At 32.7% G+C, this 16,088-nt stretch overlaps 2 long non-coding RNA genes across 2 annotated transcripts; both read right to left on the bottom strand.

The window, feature by feature from the left end:
• Positions 1–6,209: 6,209 nt before the first annotated feature.
• LOC111404260 lies at positions 6,210–7,280 on the bottom strand. The gene is made up of 2 exons (XR_002704671.1): positions 6,986–7,280; positions 6,210–6,854 (listed from the first exon to the last, which is right to left on the bottom strand). It is a non-coding gene; the product is annotated as an uncharacterized LOC111404260 (long non-coding RNA).
• A 1,188-nt stretch (positions 7,281–8,468) lies between these two features.
• On the bottom strand, positions 8,469–12,864 carry LOC111405001. The gene is made up of 3 exons (XR_002704723.1): positions 12,770–12,864; positions 8,657–8,691; positions 8,469–8,545 (listed from the first exon to the last, which is right to left on the bottom strand). It is a non-coding gene; the product is annotated as an uncharacterized LOC111405001 (long non-coding RNA).
• Positions 12,865–16,088: the final 3,224 nt, after the last annotated feature.

Genomic DNA, 16,088 nt, shown 5'->3' with positions numbered 1-16,088 from the left:
TTGAAGTGCCTTGAATTGGATAAGTTTGATGCTAAATCTGATAAATACGTATTTATGGGAATATTCAAAGCAGACATTTGAATATTAATTCTATTATCATGAAGAAAGTTTTTGTCTTACGACATATCGTCTTCTTAGAGAAAATGTTTACTCTAGGAGAGGATAGTGAGAGTAAAAATAGAATTTGAAAGAGTTCAAGAGTCCACAGATATAGTTAACCAAGTAGATAAATCCGAGTTTGATCCCATATCTGATATGGGACATACTTTGGATCAGGAAGTAAAGACTCCTGAGGACATGACAGCTCTATGTGAATCTAGTAGGATCATTCGACCTTCAAGAAGGTGTGAATCCATGATCATTAATCAGGTATTAGTGATCCAAGATAATGAACTTGCTAGTTGTAACAAAATAAAGTCAAGTGTTGACTTAAAAGAGACAGCAAGAGGCCATGATACTCGAGATGAACTCGACGTATGTGAACAAGGTTTGGACCTTGGTCGAGCCTCCTGATGGAATAAAATCCATAAGGTTTTGTAAATAGTTTACAAGCGAAGGGTCGATGTGGATGTGAATATCCATATATACAGAGCAAGGCTAGAAGCAAAGGTTAAGTGTTAACCTTGGTGAAACCTTTCTCCTGTGGCCTTACTGAAGTCCATTCGGGTTTTATTTGCAACAGTTGCATATCGTAACTAAATGTTAAAATAAGTCTCTATGGATCTGAAATTTTTGATTTGATGAAAAAAGTCAAAGTGTTTGATTTTATCAAATTTGAAGACGAATTGTGTGTTTACAAGAAGATAGTGGGAGCATTGTGGTATTCCTAATATTATAGAAAACGACATCCCTATATTTCAATCGTTGAAATAATGGTTGTTAAATGATTTATTCATGAACGATATAGGATAAACAACTTGATCTATAGAGGTAGATCTAGAAGATTGCTTAACTCATCCCGATTTACATAGATGAAATCTTGAGAAGATTTCATATGGAGAAACTGGTTTACTCTTAAGCGGTATGTTGAAAAGGTTCCAAACGTGAATCAACCGTTGATTCAATAGTAGAAATCTAATACATGATTACTTCAGAAGTAGCAAAGAGTTGCAATTTGGATCATGATGTTCATAAATGAAGTTGGAGTAGTTCCTGATATTGTTGATCACATACCATTGTATTATAATAACAATAGAGCCATTGCGAAAGCAAAGGAACTATGACCATCAATGATCCAAACATGTATTAAGGCGGTATAATCTCATCAAAGAGATAATACATAGAAATGACGTAAAGAGAAGACCAAATTTTCACATTTAACAATATTACAGATCCACTGACAAAGAGTTATCGTAGCATAAACATGATCGTCATGTAGACTTATGATATTGGATACATAAGTGATTGGATCTAGTGCAAGTGGGAGTTTGTAAGTATTATGCCCTAGGTCCAATCAACTTTAGACATAAATACTTTTGATATATAATTAATGAAATTTAATGGTAGATCTATTATTTAATTAATAGACAATTAAATAAATAATAGAGTTCGTAGATTCAAATCTTCGTAATTTGTTAATCACAAGGAGTTGTGATTGTGAGATACAAATTACATCTGATTGAATCTTAAATTGTCCGTGGTCGTAAGTAATAACGAGATATGGATATCGTTATTACGAATAGACCATCACGTGTGGCATTTCTTACTTGTGAAGTAAGTAGTTGATCTCACAAGTTAAAGTGTGGTGACACTTAAATGACACGTGGATGTTTTGTCATAGAACAAAATATTGGAGACCTACCGAAAGATTCCACATGGATAACTATCTGAGTGTTAGTGGTTAATCTCTAACGTTCGCTAGTGGAATTGGTTCTATGACTTGAGGTCGTCATGGTACCTTATATGAGAACAGTCATACTTTGGCAATATTGGATGTTGCTCTGCAAAGGGCCGCTAATATGACATTGTTCGGGTACGTCAAGAATCGTATGAAGGTTGTGATTGATCAATAAAGGATTCGTCACTCTTAGATAGTAGGAGATTATGATCTGCGTTTCATTCAATTAAGTCGATGATGAAATCCTTGGACAAGGTGTACTCATAAGTCGAAAAGGAGTTTTCGACTTATATTGACTTAATAGTGGAGTGAAAGATATGATCGATGATCGAGATTGACACACTTCCAAATCTCGTAATTGATCGGATCATATTGACGAAGGGATTATAGTTTCACAGTAAACGAATGAGTTTGGTTTTGTCACACCATATGACATTTCCCGTCACATGTATTGCCCTGACACATTACTAGATGTCAATCAGGGATGACGAGTGTGAATAGACGATAAATTAAAAGGGTGTTTTAATTTATCAATTTTGATTAGATCAAAATAATATTTCACGTCGTTAGGCATCGTGGTCGGGAACCTAATGGGTCGCACACAAAAGAAAATTGGAAGATTGCAAATTGCCAATTGGTTAAATTAACAATCGTTGGATAAATTAATTAATTGGATTTATTATTTATATTTCCGAATTAATTAATTGGATTAATTAATTCACGGACCGGATTTAATTAAATGGATTAATTAAATATTGAACCGGACCGGGCCGAGCCCGTTTGGGTTTATATAAATACATGGCTAGGGTTTGAGGTCCATATGGTTTTCATTATTCTTGCTGGCACAAGAGGAAAAATCCTGGTAGCTGCAATCTTATTCTCTGTATGTATCACCATTGGAGGCTGGACAATTGGACAGCTGTGGGTGGCGAACCAAGATTGCTGGAACGAAAAGAAAAGCAAAAGGTTTGCAGAATTTGTCGAAGGTACAATCTTTATCACGATTTCTATCTAAACACAAAGGGATCCTCGGTGGGAATCGAAATAATTTTAATTTTTCGCTGTGCATGTATAAGTAGATTCCCAACGAAAAGGTGGTAATGTGGTTTTTTTATCATCATTCGTGGTCCCTTTTCTTTTTTTGGGTGAATTTGGTGGAGGTAAAACTTGTGAGTTTTGCGAAGATATTAGTTTGGGTTTCTTTGTATCAGGAAGAGGAATGGGCTTTAAATTCTTTTCCCATTTTTCAGGTGTAAAAAGTGAAGCCGTGTATCCAAAAGCTCCAGTTGAATACATTGATCCCGAAATTTGAGAGATATGAGTATATGGAGTTGGATGGTACAGAATGGAAGGTATGATCATCGTTTTCAAGAGAAACCCATTACAATTATGCCTCAATTAAAGATACAAAAATATACAAGCTCTATATAATTATATACTCAATGATATCTCAACAAAAAAGAATTGAGTCAAACTTTGAATCTGAAAGTTCCTAGAAAGAAGTAAAAGAACCAACAACTCTAACAAAAGAAAGGATAAGTTATCCATTATTTGAACCTTTCGATGAAACCATTTCAAAACCTAAATTGGGAAATCAAAATTTGTTAACAGAGTATTTTGGCAAAAATGTCAAAACAACTTTCAAAGTTAAATGCGCCAAAAAATGTAAACATGGTCTACTCAATTGAAGAACTAAAAAGCAATTTGAAGAAGAAACTTTTCACATAAATAAAATTTAAAATCAAAATTATTCAAAAATTCTAAATCACTATTCCAAGCCTTCTTTTCTTGGCATGCAATATGCGCAAAAGAAAAAGAGACAAGTCTCTTATACTGGAGATGATATTATCAAATGGAATATTGATAGAATGACAAATATCAAATTATTTAAGTCATTGAAAATTTTTCCATCTTTTTGTGACTTATTGATGCAAAGATATTCCAGATGACATTGACTTCAACAATATTATTATTGGTCTTTCAAGACAAATAAAAGGCTAGTAGAGTAATTATCTCAATTTGAAGAAAGAAAGAAAAAATGAAGTTTATAATGCTAGAAAATCTAATCGTCATAATGACAACATAAATACTTTCTTATAAGTTGTTACTAAACCCTTTCTTGTTAACCCAATCTATCATCATGAAAGATCATTGGAAGTTTTGATTAACCTTACATGTCCAAAAACTTTATGATTTTTGTTCGATATGAAAGTGCAAATCGCAAGTGTATGGGTCACGTTCAGGCAATTAATTGGACTTTTTTAGTCCAAGTTATCGATCACTCGATAAATATTTATTTTAGATCATGTAACTTTAATCAATTTAATTTTAACAATAAAAACAAATACACAATAAAATTATGACATTGGAAAATATGGAAACTAACTAAAATTCTACAAAATAAGAAAACAAAACACATGGAAATTTTGTAAGAAAATGTGATTGGGATTCATGATTTCGTCTAACCATCACATAATTAACTTTTCAACAAGCCAATTAAAAAATTACCCATTTACGATATGGAAAATGCTATTGGTACTTTCTGGGTTACACACTGAGCTGGAGGTGTAATTAAAAAAAATGAAACAATTGATAAATTGGGTCGGGTCATTAAATTTGAAAATGGCGGAGACAAAGCGGGTCGATAAAAAGCAATTTTGCCCGCAAATTCAGTAAAGAGGGAGCCAAAATTTCAGACGGCACTGTGTAAGATCGACTGGCGCTCGAAGATGTTGTTCTTCCAACTTGAAGCAGTCGACATGGCCGGAGGCTGCCTAAGAAAGAGTTCTACAGGACGAAATAGTTTGACTGCGGTAGAAATAGTTCTACCGGTGCGAAGAAGACGTAACAAGCACATTCAGCTTCAGTTTGACTGCGTAAGAAAGAGTTGTACATGCGCTCCATTGAAGCAGTGGCCGTGAGATTCGAAACTGGGCTGTGGAAGAAAGTGTTCCTCGGTCTTGAAGTTGCCTCGAGCTTCCTAGATTCGAGCAGATTTGAGTAGATGATGAACAACGGTATTTTCCTTAATGAAGCTTAAAACTTCCCATCTTAGATGATAGTATTTCCCTGCCTTTAAGCTTCAAAATATGATTACATGATATAATAAAATTTGATACACACAAATGAAGAAGGAAGATGAAAGCCAAAACCATAATGTTTTACTTCATACATTTTACAATGGTTGTGTGTACATTTATAGGTAAAAGTTCAAGCTATACATGGTAAAATGAAATTTGTAATGGAACTAAACATTGGCTTGATTTCTGTGATTAGCTTGCTTGATTTTTGTGATTGTTTGGCTTGATTTTTGTGATTGCTGCTTGATTGCTGTGATTGGTGTCATATGATATTTCACTGTGAATCAAAAATCAATGAAATGGTCAATTAATTGTTCACCCTATTCTGTCAAACTAAAATAGAATTAGGGGAAAGCTTAAATTTTTCACCCATATGTTGTCGATTTTGTTAAGAATTTGTTGATTATGGAGAAAGAGGGAATGAATTGTGTCATTGGTTTTATTACTGCGGGCAAGGAAATTGTGAAAGAGGCGGATGACGTCATTCTATTACAGTCCCAAACTAACAACATTTTGGAAAGTGAGAAAGTCGTAGATGATGGAATCGAAGGGGTAGACAGTGTGATTGTGCCTGCTATGGGTATGAAGTTCAACGTAATACAGTTTCTTAAATGCTTTACCAGTGCGTGATGCAGATTCTTATAGGTGGCTGTAAGAGGAAGACAACTTCATGCAGATTCTGTGCACTGTCAACACCTTGGATTTGGCCTGTTGAGGCATGTGAATAGCTTGATCAAGCAGTTAATGTATTAGGTTTTGTGTCCATCATGTCTCTGTTATGCCTAACTGTAATGACTATGTTTGGTCTGATGTTATGTAGTTAATGTAGTTAGTTTTGATGACTATGTTTGGTTTGATGTTATGCAATTAATGTAGTCAGTTTTGAGGCTTGTCAATACGTTGGGATTAATTGTATTGATCTTGTTAAAATTATTCCCAAACAATTGTAGCAACTTCAGTTCAACAGCATAATTAAGATTGAAGCTTAAAGCAACATCATTTTAGTTCACCAACGGCATATTCAGTTTACCAGCAGTATTTTAGTCAGCAGCATATTCAGTTTACTAGCAACATTTTAGTTTGTTCTAGTGTTTATTTGAGTTCTAATGCCGTCTTCAGTTAACTTCAACAGAGGCACATTCAGTTCGCCACTTTGCCTGGGTTGATGTTAACTGAAAACTGGAGACAAATTCTCCCTGCATTCACAGCCACTTCACATTCACAACCACCAAAATTCTCCCTGCATCCACAGCCACTTCACATTCACAGCCACCAAAATTAACACCAACAAATGAAGGACTAATAATGAAGTCATATTAAAATTAGTGAATAAATTTACAGTATCTTCCTACATACAAAAGTGAAGAACACAAATTTAGGACTCATAATTCCCCAGAGCAGCATTCTGTCCTCAATTTTATAGCGACCCAACTGCACTTGTTACACATAACATAACACTCTACACCTACAAGAACACATACTACACATCATAAGTACGAGGAAGTGAAACTAATGATAACACAACTATTGCTCAAGTTTTCCCTTCCCTTTCTTATCCAGTTCAGCACTTTCGTTGACATTGCGAATTGTCACAATCACTTGAATCTCAAACTTTTGGTCTTCGGTAACCCGACAACGAGTTTGGAACATACGAGCAAACTCTTGATCTTCTTCAGCCACTGCTGCAGGATGATTAACGTTCATTTTAACACCACTTAACCCAGCTTGTTTCTCCTTTCTCGACCCATTCCCAATATTTACATTTAGCACTGCAACAATTGAACAATTTTCCCTTGTTTTCCATCTCCTTCTCGACCTCAAAGCACTTCACAAGCCCAATTTTACACCAAGGGCAGTGACGTTTTTTCTAGCATTCCGCAAAGAAGTGACCCTTCTCGCGACAACTATGGCATACTCATGAGTTCCTCCCTGGCATGCTGCACACAAGCAAAGACATATTTTCACTACAGTACACAACAACCACAACCCACCGTACAATCTTCGAACGACTGTATCATTCGAAAATTGTAAAATCAACGAAAGTGGAAACCAAATGAATCGTGCTTACATTAATTTTGCTACGCGATTCCTCCGGAGGCGATGCTTCGCGTTCAAAAGGACGATTTTTTTATGGAGGTGTACGACTTTGACCAACGTTTTCACTTCCAAGAGCTTCTCTCTGGTTTCGGGAAAGAGTGAAAATGAGATGATTAGGAATCTCCGTCGGAGGCGATGGATCGCGTTTCAAAGGTAGAATTACCATGAGCGATCGAAGCTAGCTTCGATCTCCATTTTCGCCTCTAGGGTTTCGACAAATTTGGGGAATATGAAATGAGAGGGAGAACCCGATTAAGGGTCATATAATTGGGCTGGTTGGTTGGTTCAAGTTTTTGACCCATTTCATTTGTTTTAAAATTTGAATTCCCGTCCCTGCCACGTCAGCGTGTAACCCTCCGTGTCAACAGGCGTGTACCCATAACGGGATTGTTACGATATAAGATTTAATTTTTCAAGTTTAGCTAATTACCTTCTTGAGCGAAACTAAGCCTAATTGATTAGTTTAAAGTATATCTCTATGATGATTAACACCAAACAATCGTATTAAATTTTTATGAAAATAGTTCAATGGGTCACATGAGATTAATGGTATATCTCTATCCCCTATGATAACCTAGGGTTTCAACTATTTGATCTAATATGTACAATCTTCTCTCGAACGTTGTACAAATCATTAAATATAATAATTCATTGGTCACATAAATGAAAATACAATAATAACAATAGTAAAAACACATGAAAATAAATACGACATTAAATAACAAAATTGACATTAATAAAAGATAAATTAAACTACATCATGAACCCAACATCAAGAATTTAGATCATACTATATAAATTCAAGAGAAAATTGAAACACCCTTTTTTAAGATTGCCATCGATTAAACTTGAGTTTTTCCCAAAATCTCTTCCTCTTTCTTTGAGTTTTCTCCTTTTGTTGCTTTAATTATTCTCCAAAATACCCCAAAAAAAAAAAGGAAAGGAAAAATGAAGAAAAAAAAGAAGAAGAAAGAAAATCAAAATAGAAATTAAGGCCCCCAAAATATCAAAAAATTGAAAGAGAAAATGAAAGGAAAGAATAGAGGAGGAAGACCCCAGAATGTGGCTTCCGATTTTAATATTAAACTTAGAAAATTTGCAGTCAAGTCTCTGAAATTTCTGACAAACAGCAAAACAGTCCCCAATGACTTTGAATTAGGCGTCTAGGCGCTTTTGATATTAAAACCCAGAAAATTAACAAACAATCCCTGAAATTTTTGACAAACAGCAAAACAGTCCCTGATGAATTTAAACTATGTGCTAAAACGCCACCTTGCTGTCAAAAATATCAGTTGGTTCCATTTTTGTACCTAAGTCCTCCAGATAATTGTGCATCAGTCCCTCAACTTTGATTTAGTACAATTTGATCCTCGAATATTGACTTTCATATCATTCATGCACTTCAAAATTGCAACCCCAAGTCCTTGAACTTTTTAACTTGTGCACTTTGGTCCACATGTCACAATTTTGTATACTTTTAGTCCATTTTCACTTCCTTTTGTCTTGTTATAATTCTTTAGATGATTTTTACCTACAAAAATAATAATTACATAATTGTAAGTAGAAACTTGCTCCTTTAATCAATGTTTACGATTATTTACATATTAAATAAGTATGTAAAAACATACTTATCAATACTCACAAACTTGAGCTTTTGTTCATCCTGAGCAAGATTATCTACAACATAATCAAGCAACAATTTATAACGATCAACACATTAGATAATTGCAAATTATCTAAGTATAAAATAGAACAATCAATTCACAAATATACTCCAAATAATAATAACAAAAATAATTTAAGCTTATCCAATGTTCGATCAGTGTGTGTGGGTATGTATAGTCATTTTCAATCATTATCTAAAATAGGAAAAAATTGTTAAGATGGAAAAAATTTCAAATTAGTTCAAACTCAATCCTTAGTGGCCAAATGTTTCCTTTCCCACTCGTGAGATTCACAAACTCAAATAGAAATTCATTTTCTTTCCCCAGGTGTAAATCTAAAGGTTATTCTCAAATCACTATTTCTTTTCCCACTCTTATTCGGTTGGACCTAATTGACAATCTCAACATCTAGACATATGATGATTCTCTACTAATGAGTGCTTCCACATTCAAGTTTCTACTAAGTAATTCAAACTATGAAATGAGATTTAAATTCAACAAGAGCAATATCATTCTATTAATCACGACTTAACACATGAGACTTAGATCCCTAGCATATGGTCCTTACCTAGTTTATACTCGCTAGAAAAAGACGTTCCACACAATTTTTTTTTTTTTTTTAAAACATGCACGGAATCAACACTTTCTAGAAATATCCTTCACTGACTCGACCACCCCAAGTTTATCTCACAAGAAGATTAAGTAAAAGAGAAGATACTATAGGATTGATAGACATTTAAATACAACTCAAACCTAGTTCTACCAAATAAAAAATCTCTCCATCAATCAAAATTTTCCACATCTTTATAACAATTAACTTGAAATCTTACATGAACAAACAAATTTTTTCAGAAAGTTCAAGCACAAATAGCATATTTAGTCATACATAACTCATGAATCAATAACTATTTTAAACATCAAACAATCCTAAGCTGGCAAGGCTTATCTAACATGTAAAAACAAAATCACAAATTTAAGCACAACGACCCCCAAATTTAAATTACAAATTGTCCTTAGTGTCTAAAGAACAAGATAAAATAGAAGATAGGGTAACGAAACTTCCTCGATCAAAAATTTGGTAAAGAGGTACCAATGCTCTACTTGGATCTGTTATGCTTTTAATAAACTTGGACAAGTGTCATTCATGTACACAATTTACCCCAAAACTTGTTAGAAACTATGGATATGTGGGACTTCAAAATTACCTATAAAAAATGATAGCTAATTAAATTAACGCATGAAAATACATACAAGTAAACAAAAAAGCTTAAAAGTTAAAAAAAATTGGGTTGCATCCCAATAAGCACTTTTTTAAAATCTTTAACTCGACTTTGTCAATTGAATCACGGGCATCTCAAGAAGGCTTTAGATGCCTTGTCCATTTTTCTTTGTTTGGCTTTGTTCCACTTTTGTTTAATCTCCAAAACTCAACATTGGCCATTTCCATATAAGATGACTTGCCTAATCCATCCGCTTCAAATTTAACTATGAAGACTTCTATCTCCTTGACGTGTTTAATCATAAAATCAATTTCTTAGCAATCAATGTAGTGGGAAAAATGTAAGTTGATTTTCTCTTTCATTGAGTGCTATATTTTCATTTAGCTCCGTTGTGATTGATTTTTTGTTCTCTTCAAGCTCTTCTACAATAATTGATATTTCATCTAATTGAATGAGCGGTCCATAATTTACATCCACGGACGATGACAAGTCGGTTTCATTTGACTCCTTCAAATGGATTGTACCCCCATTGTTGAAATTATTCCCAATACATATAATCTCCCCCATAAGCATATTGCTTTCATTCAACAAGGTAAGTTTTTAAAAATACTTTGCAAGTATCTTCTCGTTTAATAGAGGAAGGCCATCTCTCGCAAGTTTGATGTCCTCATCCCAATTGTAAGGTACAAAATATCCCACAAGCATGTACCCTTCATCATTTTTCTCAATTGCTTTTTTTTTTTTTTTTTGACATTTTAAGTTTTTTCTAGACCTAAAAAGTTTCGAAGTATGTAAACAACCCTAACAGTAGCATTAAGAGCATGTTTGGCTTCGCTTAAACGTTACTTACTATTATATCAAGAATCGTATCATTTTTTTCAATTTTTTTTTTTTTTTTTTTTTTGACATTTTAAGTATTTTCTAGACCTAAGAAGTTTCGAAGTATGTAAACTATTGTATGAGAACAAGCATGGCTCAATACCATACATCGTGTAACAATTTTACAACTTGGATATCGCATATCTTCATAACCCATATAGAGATTATCCGTTACAAAACTTTCGTTACTTTATCACTATTAGAACCATGCATAAATATCTGAAAAAGTGCGAAGAGAAAATACCAATACAAGATAGATTAAAACTATAGGGTTTAGCCAAAAATATAAAAATAAAAGCAAACAAAAGTAAGTTGAAAAAATTGTTAAAACTAAAAGTAACTAAAGTGATAATCAAAGTTAAAACATTATTCGACAACAGCGCCAAAAACTTCTTCTCTATGAAAATGTAAACTGTAAGTGCACGGGTTGCGTTCAAATAATAAACTAATAAAGTAAACTTTTTAGTTCGAGTTGTCGATCCCTTGAAGAATGTTTACTTTAAATTACACAACTTTATGAGTATAATTTTAACAATAAAAACGAACACAAGATAATATGATTTTGGAAAATGAGGAAAATAACTAAAATTCTACAAAATAAGGAAACCAAAACACATGGAAATTACGAATGAAAACGTTGTTGGGATTCATGATTTCTCTGAATTGTTGCTTGATTTTACTTCTCAACAAGCAAATTAACTAATTACCCATTTACGATTTTAGACCTGATTTTTCAAGTTCAGCTAATCATCCTTCTTCGAGCGAAATTAACTTTAATTGATTGGTTTAACCTACTATATCTCTATGTCAATTAAAACCAAATAATCACATTAAATTTTTGTGAAAATAGCTCAATGAATCACTTAGGGTAAGGGGTATATCTCTATTCCCGACAAGAATATACGGTTTCTACTATTTGCTCTAATATGCATAATCTTTTCTTGAACTATGTATAAATCACTAAGCATAATCATACATTGACCACATAAATGAAATTGCAACAACAATAACAACAACAGCAACAATAATAATAATAATTGTTGACCCTGCAAATTCGATTTCCATGTGGCCAACCGAGAGTCACTCCACGTGTTCTTCCTTGCTTACAACAACACACGGTCAGGAGTACATCGTCGGAACCAATTGGGGTGGCAGCGACCGCATACACTTCAACGATCGAGTCAGTGGTCGATGATCGGAATGGTGCCAAAATTGTACAAGAGAGTGGGGAGGAGAATATATGATGCTTGAATGTGGACTGTCAAGTTTATAGAGATTTTTTGTTACCTTTGTTTCTTGCCAAACCTTGAGTATTTATAAATGAGGAGCACCGTTAGATATGAAACATGTGTATGCATCTAACGGCGTAAGACGTCTACTTGTAGACGTTAAGCAACCTCGTCTAGAGTGGGTGGGTTACTAATTCTCCTGAGTTGAGTTGAGTTGACATAAAGTTGATGTCACATCAGCTAGATCCATGGAGATGTCACATCTATAGATAATCTTGACATAGATATACTTCTGAAACTGGCGACGGAGGTATACGTTAAGGGAGCACCTCGAAGAGCCAAACGCCTCGGTTACAGGGGGACGCTTTGGTTGCTTCAGTAGATTTAGTTTGTGAAATGTGTGTCTTGCGGTGCGTCAAGTTGGAGTTCAGCTGAGGTTGATGTCGCTTCGAAACCACTTCGTAGGGACACGTGGCGCATCGTAGAGGAGTGGAACTGACGTGCCGAAGTGGTTTGATGAGGGGCGTAATAATAATAATAATAATAATAATAATAATAATAATAATAATAATAATAATAATAAAATAGTTTAACATTAAAGAGAAAAATATCAATATTAATAAAAGCTAGATTAAACTAAATCATAAACCCGACATCAAGAATTTAGCCCAAGTTTTATAAATGATCGAGAAGAAAACATTTCATACAATACATCACAAATGGAAGAAAATAATTGAAAAAATTTAGGAGAATATTCAAATACCCTTTTTGATTGGATTCTTGAAGATTGTCATAGATTAAATTTGAATTTTCCCCAAAATCTCTTCCTCTTTCTTTGAGTTTTCTCCTTTTGTTGCTCTAATTCTTCTCCAAAATACCAAAAAATGAAAAGAAAATGAAAGAAAAAAAATGAAAAAAAGAAAAACAAAGAAAAAAGAAAAGAGGAAGAAGACCCTGGAATGTGGCTGTCCGTGTTAATATTATTAAAACTTGGAAAATTTGTAGTCCAGTCCCTAAATTTCGTACAAAAAGCAAAACGGTCCCCAATGATTTTGAACTGGCACTGTGAGGCAGCGCCCCTTGCTACCAAAAATATCAGTTGGTTCCATTTTTGCAGCTAATCCTCCAGAAAATTCTGCATCAAGTCTCTCAACTTTGATCTTGTACAATTTGTTTCTCAAATTTTGATTTTCACATCAATCATGCCCTCCAAAATAGCAACTCTAGGTCCTTGAACTTTTTGACTTATGCACCTTGGTCCTCAACTTCATAATTTTGTACGCTTTTGATCCATTTTCACTTCCTTTTGCCTTGTTCTATTTCCTTGGGTGATTTTCACATATAAAAGCAATAATTGCATAATTGTAAGTAAAAACTCGCTCCTTTAATCAATATTTAAACATTTTTATGTATTAAACATGTGTGCAAAAACGTACTTATCAACTGTCGACTGTACAAAGATATTTTTCTCACCAAAGTTATTGTTAGAAAAGATTGTTATCAATCATTTTAAAAAAAAAAAAAAAAAAAAAAAAAAGGAAAGAGAGATTTGATTTTGGACTTCTGAAAATTTTGCCAAGAGAGTTAGAACCAATATCAAAACTCAAAATGATGATACCATTCAATATGCTAAGCTTACACGTGTTGAAATGATTAATAAAGAAGGATTAACATTATGTAATGATACAAAACTCAAAGCAAAGCTTAAGAATGAAAGAGTAGAAAGTCGACGAGAACCCGTATCATTTTGTGAACAATATAATTTAGAAAATGTCATTGCCCTTTCTTCGGTCAAAGAAAAAAAAAAAAAATAAGAACTCATATCAAATATAATATAAGGAAAAAATTCTATCAAAGAGAAAATAATTAACAAAAACCTCAAAAAACAAGTTCTGCAAGAAAAAGTTTCAAAACTAAAAGAAAAATTGTTACATGTTCGAAATGTAAGGAAATATGTCATTATTCTCATCAATGTACAATGAAAAAGAAAATCTATAATCTTCAAATCTTAAATTCCAAATTTTAAACATGGTCAATTCTGGTTCTAAAGAATGTTCAGAATCTGATGAAAGAGCAAATTTATCAAAATCAACAAGACTCTGATTTTGAAAAAAAGTTCAATTTCCTTGAAATCAAGTAATGATAAATAGATTTGTTGTTGTAAAGATAAAATTTGTAGTTAAAAAGTCGAATATGTTAATCAATTATTGATATCTCAAAAACCATTAATAAATATGTCTCAAATTATAAACAGGCTCAAGCAAGAGTCCATGTCAAAAATATCAACTGCTGATCTATAATAAAAAATTAATAGTAAGAAAATACGAATTTCAAACTTAGAGCGACAAATGAAAGATGTCAAAATGAAAGTTGTCTTTTTTAAAAACAAAATCCTTAGAAATTCCTACAATAGGCAAATCAAAAGATAAATATGAAGAAGAATCTAAAGGTTCAGATTCTAAAATTGAAACTCAAAGTTCTACCTCAAATAAATGAAGAAACAAGTCTAAATTTTATAAATAGAATTCGACTTTAAAAATGGTATTGTCAAATGACTGTCATTATAAATCAAGAATTCAAGTTAACTAGAGTCCTTATAGATTCAAGAGCTAATCAAACTTGTATACGGGAAGGACTAGTCCTCACAAAATATTTTGTGTAAACCACTAAGTGCCTTTATGGAGCTAGTGGAAAACTTCTCAACATTCAATAAAAACTTTCAAAAGCTTATGTTTGTAATTCAAGTATTTGTTTCAAAAATATTTTCCATCCAGTAAAAGATTTAGATCATTAAGTAATTCTTGGTGGTCCTTTTATAGTTCAAATCTATCATTTCCAGGCTAATGAAGAAGGATTAAAATAATAATTTATTTCCATGAAACTTTATTTAAATTCACTAATCCTCCTTACAAAGATGTAAATTTTTTAAGGAACCTTCAATTTTGAAAATTGTCAATAAGTTTAATTTAAAAAAAAAAAAATGCATACCAAACCCCTGTTTATCTAACATTATTTCAAAACTCATTTCTTTATCAAACTCATTTCAACCACACATTCTCACAATAAAATATTTTGCACGTAAATTTAAAATGTTTTTCTACTTTTTAAACATACATTTTCCAAAAATTCATTATTCCAAAATTTATATTTCTACTGTAACAGTAGACAAGAAGGGCCAAATTTCACATCAATGCTCTACTATTCCAAATGTCTTTTGAGATAGAGAGAAACATATTATTTCTTCGCCATATATTCCTGATTTCGATGAATAAAAAATTCCTACCAAGTCTAAACCAATTCAAATGAGTAAAGAATTACTTGATTACTGTATTAAAGAAGTGATGATTTATTCAAAAAAATTTAATCAGAACAAGTAAATATCCTTGAAGTTGTTATGCTTTCAACATTAGTAATCAAAGTGAAATAGAAAGAGGTGCCCCAAGATTGGTTATTAATTATAAGCCCTTGAACAAGATGTTTCAATGAATCCGATATCATTTGCCTCAAAAGAAAGATCTACCAAATAAGCTTTTTAAGACAATTATATTTTTAAAATTTTATATGAAATCTGACATTTGGCAAATCCAAATTTATGAGCAAGACAAATATAAAACAACATTTAAAGTTTCATTTGGATTAAAAATGCTCATTTAGAATTTCAAAAAATTATGAATGACATCTTCAATCCCAATTAAGATCTTAGAAAAAATTAGTCTTGAAAGATTTTTAGAATATGTCAATTATGCAGTAGCTCCAAATATTAGATAGATATGTGAACCTTTGTACCAAAGACTTAGAAAAAAAATCCTCCTAAGAGGAGTCAAGAGCACACTTCAGCAGTAAAATTTGTAAACCCAGCTGTCAAAACCCTTGTTAAAACCATATGAGTTTCTTAATATTGAAATTGATGCTTCAGATTTAGGTTATGGTGAAATTCTCAAGTTAAAAATAAATGACCAGGAACAATTAGTTCGATACCTTGTCAAAATCTGTATTGAATCGCATAAGAGCTACTCTACTATCAAAAGGAAATCTTGGCTTTAGTATTATTTATTAAAAAAATTCAAGTTGATTTGATAAGT

This window comes from Olea europaea, chromosome 11 (genome assembly GCF_002742605.1).
Source record: "Olea europaea var. sylvestris chromosome 11, O_europaea_v1, whole genome shotgun sequence".
Lineage (NCBI taxonomy): Eukaryota > Viridiplantae > Streptophyta > Magnoliopsida > Lamiales > Oleaceae > Olea > Olea europaea.
The sequence above is the reverse complement of the archived record's forward strand: the minus strand, read 5'-3'. Positions and strand labels throughout refer to the sequence as shown.